General features: G+C 41.0%; 1 long non-coding RNA gene across 2 annotated transcripts; it reads right to left on the bottom strand.

The window, feature by feature from the left end:
* Positions 1–322: 322 nt before the first annotated feature.
* Positions 323–13,497, bottom strand: LOC112088581. Of its 2 annotated transcripts, XR_002900536.1 has the most exons (4): positions 12,956–13,497; positions 808–930; positions 548–703; positions 336–443 (listed from the first exon to the last, which is right to left on the bottom strand). It is a non-coding gene; the product is annotated as an uncharacterized LOC112088581 (long non-coding RNA). The 2 variants fall into 2 exon arrangements; XR_002900535.1 differs by having other exon boundaries at positions 323–703.
* Between the last annotated feature and the right edge of the window lie 5,939 nt (positions 13,498–19,436).

Here is a 19,436-nt window from a genome sequence, read left to right as displayed (position 1 = left end):
CATCTTTTGTGAAACTTAAGCAAGAGAAACTTTACTATGATCCAAAATCAACCTTTTACCTGTCTTTTTTTTTTTAATCCAATCAAGTAATCATCTAGATCTAATATCCAATATGGTTATCGGTTAAATACATCATTTCAACTTTTCGCTAACATCATTTCAAACGTGGCTATTCTCTAGCTAATTTTGGCGGCAATGTTGATCTTAAATAATATAATTAACAATTCAAGCTCAATTAGAAACACAAGAGATGAAAGCACTTCACACGACAAAGATTTCAGTCGGAGAAACGTGCAAAAGATCAAAGTACAAATAGTTACCTTATTCTTGTTCCTTTTTCACCTGTCTTTGCCCATAAATAAAATAAAGGAACCAAAACCAATATCCAAGAGAAACAAGATATCCGAAACTCAGTCTCTACTAACCACGTAAATATCCGAACACTGGGCATAAGAGACAAAAACATACAAAACGCATTCAAACAAAGTGATTTCGAAAAAAATAGTAATTTTGTTCATGTATAATCATTATTATCAATCGAACTAACCTTGAGAGTAAGAATATGCCGAGTGTGGTAACGTTTGTGCTGGAACTAAACTCCTTGTTAGCTTGTTTTCTTCTGTTCTCGGCAGCGGCGGGTGGGGTCTTGGATAAAACACGGACCGTCATGTCCTGCACCTCCTTCACCGAAGCTTCTTTTGGACTGTTATAAATTTAGGATAATAGGATTCATCAGATCAAGTAATAATCCACAATCAGATGATTAAACCGGTTTTTTTTGTACATGTTCATTAAAGTTCCATGTACCTTCCCAAAAGTTCAATCAGCTTGGCAACAAAATCTTCACAAGAACCAGGGTTCACGTTCCATTGCCATGAAGGATTTCGACACTGTATATCCTATAGACCCTTTTGAATCGTCACCAAGAGCCTACACCACAAAACAGAATACATGATCTTTTTGTAATCACTTTTTAAAACATAAAAAGGCTCATAACTGACTCCAAAGAACTGCAACGGCTCATGACCATAATCCAGATCTTCATAACCTAAGAGTTAGGGTAAATAAGAACGTTCTAAACAGGTGAATATTAAATAAACATATATATATATATATATATTTAAGATTTATGCAAATCGAGTAATTCATATATATTTTTAATTTAAAAAACAATATCTAAATATGTTGATAAAGATTTATGGAGTAACATAATTATTTTAAATAAATTTAAAGAGAGACAAAAAGTAATTAGCCACTTTGAAATTGAATGAGAGAGCTTAAAACTAAAATTTTATTTCGGATATACTATATATGATGTTTATACTCACGAATTTGCTTTTTTTTTTTTTTAGTTATTTAATAGTTTGTGTGGATGCTTTGTCCAATGTGGAAGATCCTTAATTAATCCATTCTTTATTTAATACTTGAACTAAAAATGTTTTACACTTGTATTTTGGCAAACGTTAAAACTTGAAACACTATATAAACCTACCTTATTTGAATATACAACATTTAGAGAACTACTAGAAATGTAATTTATATAATCATCTATATATATATTTTTTGTATAGTCATATAATTAATTACTTAACCAAAAACCTGTAGAAAAGTTAATATAAATATTTTTACCCATAATTTGCTCTATATATATTTCTTTTTGAGTCATTTACTACTTTGTGTCGTTGCTTTGTCCAATGTGGGAGATCATTAATTATGCATGCACTAATCAACTAATCCATTCTTTTTATTTAATACTTTGGCATACTTTTTTTTTTTTTGAACAACGTATATTGGCATACGTTAAAACTTTTAAACTCGACCTATATATCTTATTTGAATAAAATTTAGAAAACTTCGAAAAATGTAATGTATAATCTATTTTTTTTTGTATAGTCATATACTTACTTTACCAAAAAACTGTAGTAAAAGTTAATATAAATTTATGAGAATCCATAACAATAATTTAAAAAACTTTGTAAGAATCAGTAAATAGTTTGGCCAGATTCCATAAAAATCTTTACAAATTTTCGAAATCTGTTAAGCCAGAGAAAATAGGGACCAACAGAAGATTATTAATTAGTACGTATCGTAAACTACGCGGTGTCAAGAAACCTTATTAGTTGCAAAGAGATTTCTTATTTACATCATACAAAGGCTTTGCCTTATATACACGTCTCGAGTATTAGGTTAATCTACATCTAATATTACAATATTGTGTCAACCAAAACTCGCACAACCAAAAATTTGTTAAAGAAAACAAGAGAGATCTAAAATTTCTAAAGTTTATTGCAAAAACAGTAAGATCGAGAGAAAGTTTTTGCTGGAAAAGCTAAGTGTTTAAATCTTATTACTCTCGAATTGGTCAAAGTTACATAATGAATTGTTTCATCGATTATTTATACAGAATCTATAAACCGCCTAGCCAAGAATCTCGGAAGAGATTTTCGGAATATTTCCTTATCGCCTCGGGCGGCCGCCGCCGTAACATCTCGCTTAGGGTTTTGCATGGGCTTTATCCTCTGCGGCTAGGCCTGCTAGCCATCGAACTCAATCGGCTCGGCCCGCACGTCTTGCGATGCAGCTCACCCTCCATTTCCTTTTCAGCTCGGCCCACTTGCTCTTTCCCACGACTCGGCCCAACTCACACCTCAACAGGGCTCGGTCCACTTGATCTTTCTCGCGGCTCGTCCCAACTTTCACCTCAACAGGGCTCAGCCCACTTGCTCTTTCTCGCGGTTTGGCCCAACTTGCACCTCAACAGGGCTCGACCCATCAAAAAGGGAGCCCAGCTCGGATCAGACATAGCTAGACATAATATCTCAAACACTTAGTCTTTTTAGAGGTGGGTAAACTTGTTGAGGATGGAAACTGACCCCAACAGTTAGCCCCCCCCAGCTTGTTAGCTTTAAAGACGAAGATGACAAGGTCTGTTACAAGTTTAGCCATCGATCTGAGCCATTACAAAGCAGCTCGTGCTTAAGTGCTGCTGCGCCGCAAAGAAACAACAAAGTTCTCGAGGCTCACTGGTTTCATGTTTCTATTGTTGTTTTGTTTTGTTTTTTTTTTATATTGGTCGATGCGCTCTCATGAAGGACTGTGGTGTTTTGAATGAGTTAAGGGAGAGGCGTTTTACTTGACAATACTGAGCCGCTCTTGATGATGAGGTGCCCATAGTGCTGCGGTACGCAGATGCCTAGGCGACAAGGCAAGATATTGCCTAGACGATGAGGCAAGGTGATGTCTAGGCGACGAGCCGAGATAATTTCTAGGCGACGAGCCGACATAATGCCTAAGAAGCAAGGCAAGGTAATGCCTAAGCGACAAGGCAAGGTTATGCCTAAGCAACAAGGCGAGGTTATGCCTAGGCGACAAGCCGATGATGGTTACACGATGATAAAGGATGACGCCTAGACGACGAGCCGATATGATGGCTAGGCGACAAGGCAAGAGGATGCCTAGCCGATGAGCCGAGATGATGGCTAGGCGACAAGGCAAGAGGATGCCTAGCCGACGAGCCGAGTAGATTTCTAGGGGACAAGGCAAGAGGATGCCTAGCCGACGAACCGAGATGATGGCTAGGCGGCAAGGCAAGGGGATGCTTAGCCGACGAGCCGAGATGATGGCTAGGGGACAAGGCAAGAGGATTCCTAGCCAATGAGTTGAGATGATGGCTAGGCGACAAGGCAAGACGATGCCTAGGCGACGAGGCAGAGATGCCTAGGCAACAAGCCGATGATGGCTACGCGATGATACACGGATGACGCCTAGCCGATGAGCCGATATGATGGCTAGGCGACAAGGCAAGAGGATGCCTAGCCGATGAGTCGAGATGATGGCTAGGCAACAAGGCAAGAGGATGCCTAGCCGTAGAGCCGATGATGGCTAGTTGGGAATAAAATATGACGCCTAGCCGACGAGGCAAGATGATGCCTAGGCAACGAGCCGTGATAATGCCTAGGCGACAAGGCAGGTGATGCCTACGTGATGAGCCGATGATGGAGAGCATGCTAGTCGAGCCAAACTAGGGATGCCATTGCCTTCTCTCTTGGCTGAGCCGTTTCAAGCAACAACGACGAGGCATTTTCGTTTAGATGATGCCGAGCCGTGTTTAATGATAATGCTGAAGCGTTTTCGCTTAGATGACGCCGAGCCATGTGCGGTGATAACGATGAAGCAATTTTGTTTAACTGACGGCAAGCCGTGTTTAATGATAACGACGAGGCGTTTTCGCTTAGATGACACTGAGCTGTATGCAGTGATGACGACAAGGCATTTTCGCTTAGATGACGCCGAGGCGTGTGCAGTGATGACGACAAGGCATTTTCGCTTAGATGACGCCGAGCCGTGTGCAGTGATAACAACAAGGCATTTTCGTTTAATTGACGGTGAGCCATGTTTAATGATAACAACAAGGCGTTTTCACTTAGATGACGCCGAGTCATGAACAGTGATAACAATGAGGCATTTTCGCTTAGATGACGCCGAGCCGTGTGCAGTGATAACGACGAGGCGTTTTTGTTTTACTGACGGCGAACCATGTTAATGATAACGACAATGGCGAGGCGTTTTTGCTTAGACGAATAATGTTTAATGTTTAATGATAATGATGAGGCGTTTTCAATTAGATGATGCCAAGCCGTGTGCAGTGATAACGACGAGGAATTTTTGCTTAGATGATGCCCGAGCCGTGTGCAGTGATAACGACGAGGCGTTTTCATTTAATTGACGGGGAGCCGTGTTTAGTGATAACGACGAGGCGTCTTTGCTTAGATTATGCTGAGCCATGTTTAATGATAACGACGAGGCATCTTTGCTTAGATGACGCCAAGCCGTGTTGAATGATAACGATGAGGCATTTTTGCTTAGATGACGCGGAGCCATGTTTAATGATAACGACGAGGCGTTTCACTTAGATGACGCCGAGCCGTGTGCGGTGATAACGACGATGCGTTTTCCCTTAGATGACGCCGAGCCGTGTGCAGTGATAATGACAAGGCGTTTTAATTTAATTGTCGGTGAGCCGTGTTGAATGATAACGATGGGGCATCTTTGCTTAGATGACGCCAAGCCGTGTTTAATGATAACGACGAGGCGTCTTTGCTTAGATGGCGCCGAGCCGTGTTTAATAATAACGATGAGGCATTCACTTAGATGACGCCGAGCCATGTGCAATGATAACGACAAGGAGTTTTCGTTTAAGTGACGCCGAGCCGTTCTTAATAAAATCAACGAGGCATTTTTGTTTAGAACAATCCCGAGCCGTTTTACTTAACGACAGAGCGTTTTGTAGAGACGATTTTGGGAGGTTTGTCAAAAAGCATGGTCGTCTTGATAATCGTGTGAGAGAAATAAAGTCGAAGCGCTTACTAGGAGAGGTTTAACGCCGAAATATTATCTGAGACGTGTGTGTTGAACGCACCCTGCTACTGGTACGTCTCGCAAGGAGACTGTCACGGATTCCCCACGCCATATTTAAGTTTTCGCTGGTTTTCCAAGGTGTGCTTTTCTGTCATTTTTCCGATCAGGTGTGCTCACACAGTTTGAGCTTTGCAGCCAAAGTGTTTAACTTGGGCTGGTTTTTACTTGCCGAGGCGTAAGACCTAGGCTTCTCATTGTCGAGGTGAAAGTCCAAGAGGATATAGTGTTCTCTTTGGAGTATGACTATAGACCGGCGTTCCCGAGCTGGTGAGCGTGTTTAGCCGGGTTTTAAGAGTTCACTTTGGTTTTAGAGAAAAGCGATGTAGTCTCGACTTATAATCTCGTGTGCGATAGTGAACTGTGGTGACCGATACGTTTTTTGTCTGAAATTTGTATAGCACGCTTAATTTTTATCCATAGAGCATGTAACTTGCACCCTCGTCCTAGGAAAGGTGGTAAAATTCTGTTTAGAGAACTTTGTCTTTGTTGTCCCGTTGTGGCCCGCAACGAGATGAGGTGTATGGTGTTTGGAAACCGAAGTGAATTGGTAACTGTGTGAGCCAAAACTCGCACAACCAAAAATTTGTTAAGGAAAACTTAAGGGATCCAAAATTTATAGGGTTTATCGCAAGAACAGTAAGATCAAAAGAAGGTTTTTGCTGAAAAGTGTTTAAGTCTTATTGCTCTCAAGTTGTGAAAAATTACATCATGAATTGTTTACAGCGACTATTTATATAGAGTATATGAACCGCCTAGCCGAGAATCTCGGGAAAGATTTTCGGAATATTTCCTTATCGCTTCGTGCGGTCGCCGCCATAGCACTTTTCCTAGGGTTTTATGGGCTAGGTCCTTTACGATCTTGGCTCATCTCATTGAAGAAGCACTGGCTCGGCCCAACATGAAGAAAAGCGGCTCGGCCCATTCTTCCTCTTGCTCAGCTCGGCCCACTCTTTGTTCTTCTCTCGGCTTGGCCCATTTATCTTCTTCCACGGCTCGGCCCACTCGTCTTGGTGAGCACAGCTCAGCCCACTCGTCTCGGTGAGCACAGCTCAGCCCACTTGTTTTGTGGGACTGCTCGGCCCATATTCGGCGGGCAGCTGTTCCTTCTCGCCAAATCGGTTTTCTCCAGTACGTAGTCATTTTTTAGATGGTTTTATCCGCTTGGGGTGAAACCGACCCCAACAGTAACAAGCAGGAAGTTTGCCGAAGCAATGCAAGAGTAGTGAAAATAAAGCACTTTGAAAGACAAGTAAAAGATTAACCGACGTAAAACGAGTGAATGAAAAACTAGCCGAAGTGAAAACAAAACTAGAGATAGCTAACGACGGTGGAACCAAAATCTTAAGAAATTGTGTAAGTATAGTGTATACGTACCCAATCCCCCCCCATCCCCTTTTTAAGGAGAGGGACAGCTGAACCCATCCGAAGATGGGCTGCCTACATACCGTTTGCAGGGATCAAGCCGTCTCATAGTTCTTCTTTGTCATGATGCATTTTTAGTGATAGTATCTCTTTAGATCGAGAGTTAAAATTGAGCTCCGGATTGCTGCTTTCGTCGCTTCGTAATGCTCGTCTAACTAAATTCTTCATTTCTTCCTCATTAATGATGAAGTCTGATGATTGATGCAGGGCGTCCTGGATTGTTTGCGGTGTGTTCAGCGCCATCTCTTGTTTAAACTCCGATTTGTACCACAGGGATCGCTTTAGGGTTTCGAGGGCGGCGTTGTCGCTTATTCCTTCTACTTTGGACACAACAGCTTTGAATATTGCCATGTAATCCCGAAGCGGTTCGTTTGATCCTTGAGATTATGTCCATAAATCAGCATCGGAGGTTACTCAGTCCATGAACATTAAGTATTGTTAAAGGAAAAAAGCAGAGAGCTATTGGAAACTGTTGATTGAATTATGTTCCTGTCTTGAGAACCATTCTAGTGCGGCTCCTTTGAGGTGTTCGACAAACAGTAGGCAAAAACCGGCATCCTTCTCTTGCTTAGTCAGATTGGCGGCATTCCTTATGAATGCTCGTCCCATCGCTATGCGAAATGCCGTGATATGCGCCTTCGGGTCTTGTGCCTTCATAAAACGAGATTCTGACTTTCCCTAGTTCGGGGATTTTATCCTCCGTGATTCTTGCCGTGAACGGAGTTTTTTTTAGTTTCTTTGAGCATTCGATCAATCTCCGGCGCGGCACTTATCTCGTTATGCACTTGAGATTTCATGGCGCATATCTCTGCCACAGTCCGAGACATTGTGGCTCGCAATTCTTCCATCTCCAGGGTCTGCGCGCGAGTCATTATTCTAGGTGGACGAGGTCGCTCCTGATCTTCTCTCCTCGGTGATGCGAGCTAGGGTTGCTGTCGAAAAATAGTTTTAAATTTATAAACCCTCTGCAAATGCACAGCCGTGCGTTGTAGTACTTAGGGTGTCGATCCACATGGAGAGTTGTCTTTTCTGCAGAAACTTCACACTGGATTAGTAATCGAAGTCAAAGACCAATGGGGTTTTTTGTGGGGTTTGTGTGATACTGAAAACGCAAAATAAAACAAGACTAAGACTCTACTAAAACGAATGTTGGGCTGACAGGAATATCTTAGGGGATATTCGATTCATGCTAGGGTTCTAAAGTTCATAGGTGGCGATTTACACTTCTCCGGTTTACTCTAATCGATGTATGGTGGCCTTTTCAATTAGCTTCCGGGCGATTTATCTTCATCTATCTTCTGAGATCTGCATGGAACTGGAATAGACATATGTATGATTAACCAACTCTCGTCACCTTAATCAACTAATCACTTACCTCGGCAATTAACTCTTGCTCTCATACCGTGAATAAGATCATGCATTAGACATTGAATTCGTCTGCTCACATCTTCTCTACAGGTAGCTCTCGACTCCTGTAGCGACTATGTTTTGCTGAAGCTTTGTTCTGGCAATCTGATACAACACTCTCGTGGCTCTGATTCCTAGATTCAGTAGTTAGATCGCGAGTTTAACTACATGCATTATGAACAACTTAGAAGAGATGAGATCTAGAATATGGCTAAGAAAACAACAGCAATCCTAGTCAAATATGGAGTCCCCTTCGATGGATCCCTTAAACCTAACAACTAAATTACTCTGACATGATGAAAGAAATCATAAGCAAAGAAATAGATAGCATAAATTGAATAGATGAAAAGAAACAACAAAAGTTTAAGAGAAGAATCTCTATCTCCCTAACCTAAACCTAAGAAACAAAAGTTGGGTGCCTCCCTATCAAGGGAAAAGGAGCACACACGAAATTAGGTCTTCTAAATACATATTTATAGGTCTCCAAGTTTTTCTGGTCGTCCTTAGGGCTTTCTGTGAAGAGAGAATGAGTTGGCTTGAAAACAGGCAATTGGGCCAAAAATGGGCTTGTCGCAGAATTGGGCTCTCCAAGGCTGGTAAATTCTGGTCCACCGTGTATGGAGGCTATGAGGAGTGGCCAGGATAGTGTTCACCGCGGTCACGAGCTCCTGGACCGCAGTGATTGGTCTATGATGCCCAAACTTCATTCTTCCTCTTGCTTCATTCGCGAGACTGCAGAACATATCTTCAGTAAATTGGAAATAACTTATGATCCAACCGTTGGATTGCGTCCTGATAGTAGGTTTTTAGCCTACTAAGATCAATTAACTTCTTATGTTGTAGCACTTGAAGGTCAATCCAAATGGAGATTATCTAGGCACTAAGATTGAGTTTACATTGTAGCAAATAAAAAAGAACGAGTTTGCACCATAAGAATTATGTGTGGTGTCTACATAAAAATACAATTGAATGTGTGGTGTCGGCCATAAAAATACAAAGGCAAAAAAAGACAAACGTATAAAAAAACAAAATATGTATTGTCGGCCAAAAAAATGTTGCCACAAATTGTCGGACAAAAAAATCGGGCCCAAAAAAGTTTCAGCCGAAAGTTCAAAAAAAGTCGGCAAAAAGTACAGAAAACCTCGGCCCAAAAAAAATTTTACCGGCCAAAAGTTACTCGGCCTAAAAATTTATTGGCCAAAAACATACCTAAGCTAAAAAATTATTGACCAAAAACAAAACTGAGACAAAATTTCTCAACCAAAAACAAAACTGGGACAAAATTTCTCGGCCAAAACTTAAACTCCTCGACCAAAACTAAAACTCATTCACCAAAACCCCAAAATGATCCCAAAACAATAAAACATCTACCAAAAACCACAAAACTATCCCAAAACTCGTAAAACATCTACCAAAAAAACCCAAAACTCAAGAATATGAAAAACTCAAAACTGAAAAACGATTGTGCCCTGCATCCTTTAAGCCCTTTGATGTGTCGTGTGGTGAGGGTGTTAAGTTTTACCCTAAATGAAATCAATAGCCGCAAGTGCACAGCTGATCGATTGTAGTACTTAGGAATCGAATCCACAGAGAAAGATGATCTTTCTTGCAAAAGCCTTCGAAAGAAAGATAAAGTAAGGAAGTCTAGAACCAGGCGATTTTCGTAAGGGTTTTGGTGGTGTTTTTAAAATGTAAAAACTAATCTTAACTCGAAAATACGACAACTAAAACTACCTAATGACTAAACTTAATGAAATCGACTAAAAAGTAGAAAAACGGCTAGACCTAATTGCTTAAATAAAAATCGATGAAAAGGATGAAAAGAAGCACTGGGTTTCAGGGAAGTTTTCTCTGGGGTATGAACGATTCAAAACATAGCTAAAGAGTAAATTTAATAAGATCCTAGCTAAAAATTTTCGAACTCGAGTCACGGACGTATGAATACGCTATTGTCGTGATCATAGACAACTATCTCTCTCTCAACCCTGACCAGTAGGTTTCCACTCTGGCCTTGGAAAAGAAAAGATGCAATATGCTTAAGACTCGTCAGCATTCAAAAATCGCTCATAGGTAGGTTTCCACTCCTATGTTTGTTTTGCTCTCCCAAACTAGATCTGACACCGGATGAACGCTTTTGTGTCACCAAGCATCTGAATCAGATTGTAGTTCATGGCGCTACTCCCATGCAGTAAAAGTAAATTCAGAAGAAAAAGTTCTAGGATTCGGCTTCAATAACTCATGGAATCCTCATCGAACACATGTATCCCCATCGAAAATCCTTTTGACCCAACAATAAAACTACTCAGACATGATGAACGAAATCAAAAACTTAGTATTAAAAAGTAGAGCAATAATCGAAATTGAAGAAGAAAGAAAAAGGGTTCAAGAGATAGATCTCTCTCTCCCTAAACCTAAAACAAAAGCTTAAAGTTGAATCTTTTCTAAAGTATTTCGTCTTTCTCCTCTTCTCTTCTTAAAAACGACCTAAATGACAATTTATAGCTTTCAATGCTCCTTGGTCTCTAGGATTCCGGAATTGAGGCTGGGAAAATGATCTGGGCTTCAGAAATGGGCCTTCTAGTTCCGATATGACTGGCTGCGATCGGGAAGTGCGTGGCCGCGGTGAATGGATGTTTGGCTGCGGTCGGGTAGCTTCTGACCGTGGTGATATGGCTGTTGGCCGCGGGTGCAAATGCTTGCCGGCTGGTTTACGAGACATCTTGCTCTTTGCGTAACTTTTGATTGAACCGTTGTATTGTCAAGCTGTAAAGTGTGCTGGAAAGCTGATAGTTCCATCTTTGAGATCTCCAAATTTGAGCTGGATCAGAAGGTGAGAAGGCCTTCAATCAGGGGTGAACTTCTGACAGTTTGACTCTGAGCTGAAAATCTGGTTTTCTATCCATTTTGTTAAGCTTTTTTCTAAGTTTCCTGAAAAGAGTTTTGGAACTACAAATACTAGAAAAACCTAAGAAAAGTACTTGAAAGCAATAAAAACACAAAAAAATATTTCAAAACGATCCATAAACAAAATACGGTGTTATCAATCATTGATTTCATTGTGCCCTGCATCAAATCCAAATACCATGAGAAGAAGAAACAAATCCAGATAACTCTATTAAAAAACTGAACCCTAAACCATATGCGACAAGTTCAAAACCAAAAAGAGAACACATGAACAAGTTCAAATACATAGGGTATCATATGATAAACTTTTTAAGATGCTTACACAAATACATGGCCTTTCGGAAAAACAAACATTTTACATCCATATGCGACAAGTTAAAACAAACAAAACATCTAAAACATTCATACAAAGGCAACACAACGTCTTTAGGCATTTGACAACATGTCTATTATTATCCTATCCTTTAAAGTCTCCTCTATTTCACTTAGTGGCTCTGTTTTAGCAAGTAAGATTTTCCAACACTTTTTGCTTGCTTACCTTATCCTTTAATGCAAAATCCTTCTGCCTAATCTCCCACAGACTCTCAAACTCTGAGAGAGACTTCCCAGCTCCTTCCGCAGTGGCTTCAGTGCCCACACGCCTTACCTTCCTTGGCTGTTTTAATACTAGGAGGACGTGGCATTGCATCTTCCACTCCATGGTGTGAGCTTGAACACTGTGTAGATCCCTCATCGACCCTTCTTCTTTTTGATTTTTCTTTCTCACACCACTTTTGATCATGTCGCAGCTCTCTCCAAGCATGTTCCAGAGTGAACTTGGACTTGTAATCATTGAGCTATATGTCATTGGCCACCTTCATGACATCATTGTCATTTTGTCCACTCTCTCTCTGAGTTGATGCAGCTTCACAGCATCCCACTTGCAGACTATCTCGTTTATCTTGGCCCATCTTTTCTTGCAATGACTAGGCCCTCACATTTCTTGACCGGCGAGCTTCAGACTTGATGCAAAGTATTTCGCAATATGTTTCCAGAATGCATCAGCTCGTTGCTCATTCCCAACGATGAGATCTTTGCTTGTGTTGAGTCATGCACTTATGAGCACAATGTCCTCCAATGGAGTCCACTTCATTCTTGGTTTTGCGGATTTGGCTGTGCATTCATCTTGGCTTGGAGCAGCACCCCATTGGGTACGAAATACTTGAGCTTCTGATTCACCAAGTTCAATACTTGGTGAAACACTATCGTAAGGATTAGGTTCATGGCTCTCAGTATTTTGTTGACTGTTTAAGAGATCCATGAATCCTGAAGAGTCAGTATATGGATTTGTAGAATCCATATCTCTCTAAAGTGATGTTTGAAAGGAGAAAGACAAAGAATAGTAAATGGATTTGGGTTGTGAGTAGTAATCGATGGGTGATTCAATGAGAAGGAAAGAGAAGACAACAAGGGTTTTGGTTCTGAGTAGCATTCGGTGGGTCTTTAAGTTAGTAGCTTCTTTTTTAATATTTAAGATGAAGGGTTTAAGTTAGACAAGCTTGTGTTTGACAAGCTTGTGTTTGACAAGCTTGTGTTTGACAAGCTTGTGTTTGACAAGCTTGTGTTTGTGTTGTTAGCAGTCAATATCAAAGTAATGAGTTCACCTAACCTAAAACTACCGAGCATTGATCACAAACCATTGATTACCATTAACCATTAATCACACACCACATAACAAAAAACAAAAGGTAATGCTAAGCTACAATGGCTATGCAATCATAATTTCCAAAAGAAAATAAAAGGATTTACAGGAAAAGATATTTACCATGTGTATTTGTCTTGATCAACAACCCTTGTGTCGAGCTTGATATTGATCAACTGAATGCAGATTCACCCTTCTCGCTGAATTCACAACATCACAGACAATAATCAATTGGTCGACTCATCTAAGCACATCACACAATTAATATAGATCTATTCCTTCACGAGAAACCCTAACTCATGGCAAACAAATTCGATGAGCACAACTCATTCATCAAGTGGATTTAACCGATTCATCACTAGAAATTTAAGAGATTACATCACGGGAAACCCTAACTAATCGAAAACAAATTCGAAGAGCTTCCACAAATAAAACGATTCATCAAGCATAATTAACCGATTCATCTACAGAATTTAAGAGATTCTCGAAACTTATCTGATATTCCGTGAGAGAGATTTTCGTCCAAAATAGCTGGTCTTCCACACCATTAATCCATTCGAATCCCCATGCAGGACAGAAAAAAGCTTATCGAAATGATCTAAGAGAACAAAATGGTGAGATTTGGATTTGGATTTCTGATTTCGATTTCTCTGAAGAACGAGAGAAAAATCATGTGTTGGGTGGGAAAAAAATGAGAGAGCAAAAATGGACAAACAGAATGAGTTTTTAGAGAGAAAAATTAAAAAAATAAATTATTAATTCTCTCCACCAAACACATGATGACACGTATGGGGCTGCTAATGGGTTCTAAAAGCTCTGATGGAAGAAACGGTTCTGAGGTTTATTAGGCTTTAATCTTTATTTTTAAGTTTAAAAAGGGGTTCCTGCTGCTGTTGGAGATGCTTTATTTTTAAATTTCTTTACTGTTGATGTCAACTTTGGTGCATTTCATTTGACACAATTGTCTTGTTTTCTTGTGTGATGATTTTTATGACATTCTTCGAATACCGTGATCTCAGAATATTGATCGACTGTATTTTCTTTAGTCATGGAACGTAAAACGGAGTTATTAAATTCAGCCATTTTAGGAAAATTTAAAATGAAACACATAAAATTTGGAAAAGTAAATACATTAAACTTAATTAGTCAATACCAATGTTTCTAAGACAAATTACACATGGAATGTCGCGGTGGTAAAAAAAATATTTAAAATATAAATATGTCTCAAGTTTCCCTTTTTAACTGGATTATAAAGTGTTCTTACCTTTTAAAATTGAGAACAAAAATTTTCAAAATAAAATTGGTTTCGCAAGTAATACGATTGCTTGTTCATTAAGGAAAAACAAACGCTCCTAAATTTTCTTTTCATCATGAATTTATCTTAACTTTAGCAAAATACTAAAATCCATAGTATCAAAACATTAAAATAAAAAACAAAAATTGAATATAGGAAGAGGCAAGGGACATAATCAACAACTGAAGAGTGGAAGAAAAAAAAAATCAGATTTGAAAAACCAATAACAAGTACCCGGATCAGTTTAATTGATGATTGCCCCTTGGTCGATGATTCTATGATGTTTCTCAAAACTTGTTAGACTTACGAAGAGCCAAAGGAACGTAATAAAACCGATAACAAGAGTCAGGAGAAGACCTTTCACGTAGAAAATCGAAAGAAAAAATTTCATAGAAAGAAGAGATGAATCTGAGACTATATTTAAAAGAGTTTGAAGAAAGTTTCGATATGGAAAAAGCAGTTTGTAACCACGGTTTTTTCATGATGGCGCCAAACATTTGGAACCCTAAAACAAGGTCACTAAGTCAGCCTTTAACCGTTTCAAACTCGTCTTCGGTTAACGTGACCATCTCTCATCCTCGCACTCTCTCTTTTCTTGTAATCCAAGTTCATGGCATCAACAATGTCTCAAGGGTAGGCGAAGAACTCATCTTGCAACAAGTGGCGAGGATGCTTAGAATATCACCCGAGGGCCAACGTGACGTGACCAAGTTTCAAGAAGTCTATGAAGCCGCAAAGACTAGTGGTTTTGGTCGAATTTTCCGCTCACCGTCTCTCTTTGAAGATATGGTAAACTCTATCTTGTTGTGTAATACTACTTGGGAGAGGACACTAGGTATGGCTTCTAAACTCTGTGTCTTGCAATCAAAGCTAGCCGATGGCACGGTAAGGCCGCCTTCTTCTCGTCAATATAAAAAGAGGAAATTAGTCCCGAAACCTAGGAAAGAAACAAGGGGAAACTTCCCTAGTGCCAAGGAATTAGCGAGCCTTACCAAAGACTTGATTAATGAGCATTGTAAACAAAAATTGGGTCTTCGAATCGCAAGACTAGAGATTCTAAGGCGATTAGAAGTGCGAAAAGGGTTTCTAGGGTTTTTACCGGAGTCCTGCCCACGTAAGGGCTCCGGCCATCATGACGGCGCCGGAGAAGGTGACTCCTCCGTCACAGGTGGGGGAGATGACGTCAGACGATCATGGAAAGAGGGTGGAGTCGGATCAGTTGGTGATTGAGGAGTCTGTGAATCTGGAGGCTCCGGAGACGCAGGTTTGTACGGATGGGGTGCAGGAGGAGATTGTGGAGGAATCTCAGCAGGTGATCCCCAGTGACACCGGTTCTGATCTCTCAGGGAAGAGCGGTTCTTTGGTGGCGAATGAGGCAACGGAGGGAAAGACTTGGTCATCTATTGTAGCTCCGAAATTGGGGATGCAAAAGTATGATGTTGTGGTCGAGGAAATTGATGGTGTGGAAACGATTCTGGTTCCAGACTCGGTCTTTGAGAATGCTCCACCCTTATGGGAGGATTGTGTTGTGGGAAAGTTCGTTTCGAAAGCCCCACATGTAGGGTTTATTCACATGAAGGTGAATAGAATCTGGAACTTGGGAGGCAAGTCTTCTAAGATTGAGGTGTTTGTGGTTGATGAAACAACGATAAAGTTTATGATTCCGGACGCAGCGATTCGTTCACGGGTTCTGCGCAGGGGTATGTGGAGTATCAAAAATATTCCAATGATTGTTTCGAAGTGGAGTCCAGTGGTGGAGGAAGCTCAGCCGGAAGTGAAATCGATCCCGATGTGGGTGACTGTTAGAAACGTCCCAAGATCAATGTTTTCGTGGAAGGGGCTTAGTTTCCTGACAAGTCCGCTAGGTGAGCCTAAAAAGTTACATCCTGAGACTTTATGGGCAAAAGACTTCGAAGAGGCAAAGGTGTTCGTGGAAGTGAATCTTGAGAAAAAGCTTCCGGAATCCTTTAGTTTTAAGTCATCGACAGGGTTGAATGCGGTGGTTTTCTATGAGTTTCCTTGGTTACCACCTAGGTGTACTTCATGTGCTAAGTGGGGTCATGCGGCTAAGGACTGCAGAGCTAGTCCGGGAGATAAGATCACCTTGCAAAGGGTGAATAGCCCGAATCAGAAGGAGATGAATTCTGGTTTGAAAAATCTCGCTCCAGCACTGCAGGATCAACCATGTGAGAGTGCTGGGGTTGCAAATGGGGGAAGTCTGGAGAAGAGCCCAGAGATAACTACGCCAAAGTCTCTCGGTAAAGCTCCCGTGGACAATAATCCAGAGAAGGTCACCGTGAGCAATCAAGCTCCGCTGGAGGGACAATGGGTGGTTGCAAAATCACCGGGGAAGTCCAAAAGTGCACCAGTTCGAAGGGAGGTGGAAGGGAACTGTGTGACTATTTCTCCCTCCCGGTTTGATATAATAGCAGAGCTTGAGGCTGCAGAAAACCAGGAAATGATGGAACGTGAAGTTACTTGAAGTTGAGGAAGAAGAGGGCGAAATACGAGATGAAAAACTTGACTCTGGGACACTCCCAACGAAGGAGGATGAAACCGCAGTGGAAGGTGGGAGAGTCTCACTTCCACGGGAATCAAAGTCCACACATCGATATTTAGCTGCCACTTCAAAGCCGACCTCTGTTTCAACACAAAAGGGCTCGGCTAAGAAGAGAAACCAAAACAAAAACAACAACCCCCATCATTAATGTCTTGTTTTTTCTGGAACATTAGAGGTTTTAATAAAAAGAAGAAGCATGAGATTGTAGGGAGTTGGTGTAGGAAACATGACTTTTTATTTGGAGGATTGATGGAAACAAGAGTCAAGGAGAGTAAGGCAGAAGATATTGCTAATAGAGTTTTTCCGGGTTGGTCTTTTCTTCATAACTATGAGCACCATAGAATGGGGAGAATCTGGGTTGTTTGGCAAGACTCTGTTCGCCTGACGCCTGTATTCAAGAGCGACCAGTTGATCACTGTCTTGGTGAAGATTCAGGGATCGGATGATGAATTCCTATGTTCTTTTGTGTACGGATCAAATTTCTTGGAAGATAGAAAGGAGCTTTGGAGCGATTTGCGGAGTCATATGGATTCACCGGTTTTTTGACGCTTGCGATGGATAATTATGGGAGACTTTAATGAGATCATAACTTCTGATGAGCATTCATGTTCGAACAATGTATCCACCGTTGGCATGCATGATTTCCAGGAAATAACTAGAGATGGTGCTCTGTGCGATATGGGATACCATGGACCGTTATATACTTGGTGCAACAAGAGATCGGAAGGCTTAATTTGCAAGAAGTTGGATAGAATACTGATTAATGACCACTGGCTTAATCATAATTCTAATTCTTATGGTGTTTTTGATGCTGGGGGCTGTTCAGATCATTTAAGATGTAGATTTTATGTGAATGGTGAGAATCTTGGCAGAAGGAAACCATTTAAATTTCCAAATGCCATTGCTGCTCTCCCACGATTTAAGGAAGCTTTGGAAACCTACTGGGATGAAACAGTTCCACTTTTTCACTCTACTTCTGCTCTTTACCGCTTCTCAAAAAAGCTTAAGTATCTCAAGCCCATAGTTCGAACGATCGCAAGGGAGGAGCTTAGCGATATATCAAAGAGGGTCCTGATAAACTATGAGGATCTCTGCGTAAAGCAGGAGCAAGTTCTCCAAAGCCCCAGTGTATCTGCTCAAGAGGAGGAGCGTAAGGCTTACGAGAGGTGGGATAGAACTGCAGCTATTGAAGAGCAATTCTTATGGCAGCGATCAAAGCTGCATTGGATGAGTGTGGGTGACAGGAACACAAAAGCTTTTCATAGAGCTGTTAAAATTCGTGCGGCTCGAAATGGAATTAGGGAGCTGGAAAAACCGGATGGGTTTATAATCAGGGATGAAAATGAGATCAAAGATGAGGCAGCAAATCACTTCCGCGCCTTCTTAAACTTGGTGCCCGACGACCTCTGCGATACTTCTAGTGGTGAGATGGAGGATCTTATTGGTTACAGATGTTCAGAGGAAGAAAGAATGAGTCTTGTGAAAGAGGTAACAGAGCAGGAAATCAAGGATGTGGTATTCGCAATGCCAGCGAATAAGTCCCCAGGGCCAGATGGGTTTACGGTTGAGTTCTTCAAGGGCAGCTGGCCGATCATTGGGAAGGATCTGGTGGTGAGTATTCAGTTATTCTTTGTTAAGGGATTTCTTCCCAAAGGGGTCAACTCAACCATTCTTGCGCTGATTCCTAAGAAAGAAGGTGCAAAGTCTATGAAGGATTATCGGCCAATTGCGTGCTGTAATGTGATATATAAAATCATATCTAAGATACTAGCAAATCGTCTGAAAAAGCTTCTCCCAAATTTCATCGCTCCCAATCAGTCGGCTTTTGTTCAAGACCGTCTGCTTATTGAAAATCTCCTATTGGCGTCAGAGCTGGTTGAGGGTTATCACAAGGAAACGATCTCGCCGCGATGTGCTTTAAAAATTGATATATCTAAAGCATTTGATACGGTTCAGTGGGGTTTTTTATTGGCTATTCTGGAAGCGCTGCACATGCCTGCTGCTTTTATTCACTGGATTCGTCTGTGTATCTCGACGGCCTCTTTCTCGGTGCAGGTTAATGGTGAACTTGCAGGATATTTTGGTAGTACTCGAGGATTGAGACAGGGCTGCTCTTTATCGCCGTACCTATTCGTAATATGCATGAATGTTCTATCTAAAAAGTTAGATAAGGCGGCAAGAGAAAGGAAATTTGGTTACCACCCTCGTTGTTCGAATCTGGAGTTGACGCACCTTTGTTTCGCTGATGAATTAATGATATTTTCGGACGGCTCATTAAGATCTCTGGAAGGAATAATGGACACTTTCGCTGATTTCTCGAGAATGTCTGGGCTCTGTATCAGCATTGAAAAGTCGACTGCTTTTTTGGCAGGTGTGTCAGACGCGGTGAAGGATATTATATCTCAGAGATTTGCTTTTGTGTTTGGTGACCTCCCAGTTCGTTATTTGGGTCTGCCGTTGCTTACGAAAAAGATGCGAACTCTAGACTATACTCCTCTCATAGATAAAATAAAGGGTAGAATTAACTCTTGGACAGCGAAAACTCTCTCCTTTGCAGGAAGGTTACAATTGCTATCATCTGTAATTGCGAGCCTCACCAATTTCTGGATGTCGGCATTTAGGCTTCCAAGCCGGTGTATCGAGGAAATTGAAAGCATATGCTCTGCTTTCCTATGGTCAGGACCGAACCTTAATCCGAAAAGAGCTAAGGTGGCTTGGATAGATGTCTGCAAACCTAGGGCAGAGGGTGG

Source organism: Eutrema salsugineum, unplaced genomic scaffold (assembly GCF_000478725.1).
Source record: "Eutrema salsugineum unplaced genomic scaffold, Eutsalg1_0 scaffold_14, whole genome shotgun sequence".
Lineage (NCBI taxonomy): Eukaryota > Viridiplantae > Streptophyta > Magnoliopsida > Brassicales > Brassicaceae > Eutrema > Eutrema salsugineum.
Note: the sequence above shows the minus strand (reverse complement) of the source record. Positions and strands in the feature narration are given on the sequence as shown.